Here is a 3,767-nt window from a genome sequence, read left to right as displayed (position 1 = left end):
GGGATATAAGCACAAACACAAAAATGTATTGGTTTTGTGGGTTTTGAAAGATATTTTGTTCCTACAGTCAGTGGAAATATGGTCAAAATAGTGCGGCACGGGGTGCTTTCAGCCAGATTTGGGTGCGACTGGAATGAGTTAAGCACGCTAAAGCTTTCTCCCGACGACCGTGCTTAAAGCTGGCATGAACTGTATAACATTTTGCCTCAGTGGTCAGGGCATGTGGTGCACAGGTTACATACAAACTGTCAAAAAGTGCTGCTTTACAAAGAGCCCTCAAAACAGACCAAAATTCCAAATTGAGAAATCTCCTTCACTCCTTATGACAATGAAAGCAACTGGGCTTTGCTCAGACTCAGAGACATAATTTATACCACAGTCTCTGAAACAACTGGCTTTCCCAGTCGCGACCACCAGCACTGGATAATATTATGAAAACAATAAGGAGATTCAGAATCTCATTCAAACATTGAGAAAGCTGATGCAGTCTTCAGACAGGAATTCAAATTCCCTGTCAAAAAGAGACGCATTGAGATCTTGCAAAGGACATCTTCAGGAGAAATAAATTAAAACTAGAAAAGTTACCGGCTAGTCGGTTAGATGATAAGATTAGAGAGACTCAGCAGTTGGTGGATAAAAAGAACAATAACAAATTCGACGAAAGTCTACGCTGCATCTATGGTCCGTCTCGTTTGGGTACTTCACATCTTCTCAACCAAGATGGTTCCAAGAGAACTACAGATAAAAATTAGATGGATTACAGAGACGCTGGGTCGATCACTTTGAGAGTGTTCTAAACCGACAATCAATAATCAATTTTGAGTCCGTTGAATCCCTCCCGCAAATTCCAATGATCACCTCCCTTGATTGTCAACAAGCAGTGAAACTAGAAGTGCCATAAATGTGTGTGTCCTTCGATAAGGCCCGTGGCGCACACTCTATTCCTGCAGAGGTCTTTGCTTTTGGTGGAGACCGTCTTGTTGAGACACTGACAGAACTATTCTGTCAAATGTGGGAAGGTGGAAATATTCTCCAGGGGTACAGGGATGCAACTACAACAATACATTTGTACAAAAACAAAGGTGACGGATAATCTTGTGACAAACACAGATGCATATATCCCTCTTGTCTGAACTGTTTTTAATAGGCAGGTCATTGCGCTCTAAAATGATTTGAGTTTGAGTTTGTTTGATAATATTACAATAGATTTTTTTACATATAAGTATAAGATAGATCTATATATCTACATTATTTTTTAAAATTTTCAGTGTGTTTGAATACCATTCAGATGACACAGTGGCGTTTGCAGTGTAATTGTTGAGTTCTCCATTGTTGCACTGGACCGGTCTTTCTTCTATACTCTCTGGTTGCACGCAGAAAGCGTGAGTTCTATGACGTGTGGGTTATTAATTTATCGAGTTTCACGGTCTGTCGAACCGCCGTCTGTACAGTGGAACTCAGATTCAACGAGGTCGCCCGGCCTGGCCTAAAATCTCGTTGAATCCGAGTGTTCGTTATTATAATTATAGCGAACACGAGGTTTTGTGTAGATAATTACAGGCACTGAGCAAGTAATGAATTAAGAGAAGTCACACGTAGTGCCTGAAATGCCTGCATACTACATATTAATATGAGCTGTGTAAAAAAAAAGACCGATTCGTTCAAATGCACACCTGTGTCATCTCGATTGTTTACCAAAAAGTTGTGTTGCTGTGTAAAGCCTCTAGCATACGGCAACTTTTGATTCCATCGCACAATTCAGATCTACGTCAAGACTAGCTTATCATTGTATTGTAATAATGATCAGTTGCCGAGGGAAAAAAGACTGTGACGTGTTTGTATCTGCGACGGTCAACGCCCGGACCGCTAGTGCGCCCCCTCCCCCTCCCCGACCCGCACACACAGTCACACGTGTGCAGGCCGCCCATCCGACCCCGACACACGCTGGAGTAAACACGTGAGTGTACTAACAACGCATGTGTTGGTATGAAAAAAAGGCCGCTTATTGGTCGCATGCAGTTAGCCAGGTGAATAATGGTTCATGATGCAGGTGCAATGGGTGGTTTCCGGGAATAGATCAAGTTCATCATGGGAGAAAAATAAGCGAAGCCACGTCAGCGGGGGCTGTTCACCCTGGAAGTGACCTCGTTGAATCCGATAGCTCGCTGATTTAACTGCTCGTTGAATCTGGGTTGTTTTTCTTTTAAAAACTGATTTTAAAGAAGAAAAAAAACCCGGGGAATCTATCTCATCTCGTTGAATCATCCGAGTTCTCGTTGAATCCGCCGAGCTCGTTTAATCCAAGTTCCAATGTGCATGTAGGCCTACATGCACACTCGCTGCAGTTAAACCACAGAGATGTAGATGACGCGTCGACCCATCGAATGGCGGTTTTGCTCTGCGGTCTCAACGCCGGTTCCCACTCCTTGTTTTAGTAGAGGTTTTACGGCGTTCGCAACTGCATAAGGTCATCTGAGCGCCAAGGGGTGGATATCAAAAGAGAGAAGTCCTTACAGGGAATCAGACTTACTCTGCTCACCTCTCTAACTCTGGCCCCGCGGAAAATTGCATTTTTGAAATAGAAAAATTGCAAAAAAATTGCAAGGTAGACTGCCTAAAAATTGCAACCTTCCCATCCCTCGCATTAATACAGGCTTAACATTTTTAGTTTAAAAAACATGACAATTTGAGTACCGTAGCATAAAAATAAAAGCCGAACAGCCTTTTAAGAAATTATGACCCACCATACAAATTGTATTAGCAACATTTACTAGTAACAACACTCGAGTACGTTAACAATAAAGTTGTCGACCAAATATAACATAATACAGCGTGACACAAAATAACGGAACCCTCGGTTTTCGTAATAACTTTTAAATGAAGGCATAAAATTTGACAAAATTTAGTACATACCGGGTACTTGGTTCATGCAAAGATCTAGAAGTGTAGTATGAGGTTTAGTCTAATAATAGCAAAAAATTGATGGGTGACTTTCGAAACAGCCTCTAAATGCAAAATTAGCTTATATGCTCCAATCAATTCAGATCCTGTTCTATTTTTCTATTGAAACCTTCGATACACCCGTAATCTGTATTTGGATCTATTTCAGGTATTTTCTTTTTTAAAACCAGCATGGTATTGTTTTAACACTAAGTCAAATCGTAAAATACAGTAGGCTATATTTCTTTTTTCTATTTAGATCTATAAACAATAGTAATAATAATGTAGATCATTTCTATGGCGCCCACTCCCGTGTGAACGCAGCTTCAGGCGTTTTACATAACGAGTGTCCACGTACACGGTAACCGGACACCTAGCCTCAGTGTCTACGTTCACAGTAACCGGCAACCGGGCATGTAGTCTCAGTGTCACGTACACGGTAACCGGGCAGTTCAGAACTCCAAGTTCAGTTTTTTGTCTTCCGGTGTTGCCTTCAAACCTAGCCCTCTCCCGACTGTACCTTTTATTTTAAAAAATCAATAATCCCCCAATTCCGGAGCCCTATGCTTCGCAGCGCACAGACTTTGAATGAACTTTGGTGACCCCAACCGGTACTCACAATGTGATGCGAAAGCACAGGTTCACTGCCCGGTCACGATGGCGAGCCCGACAAGACGCTTGTAAGTGACAGCCATAGATGTACACTATGGTAACTCTATGGTGGCAGCACAGGACAAAATACTGAACATTTTCCGTTGTTCTCAGGATCCGAACCCGAGACCTATTGAACAAGAAGCGACCACTATACCTCTCTACCACGAGATCCC

This window comes from Aplysia californica, unplaced genomic scaffold, assembly GCF_000002075.1.
Source record: "Aplysia californica isolate F4 #8 unplaced genomic scaffold, AplCal3.0 scaffold00573, whole genome shotgun sequence".
NCBI lineage: Eukaryota > Metazoa > Mollusca > Gastropoda > Aplysiida > Aplysiidae > Aplysia > Aplysia californica.
This window is presented reverse-complemented; position numbering follows the sequence as displayed.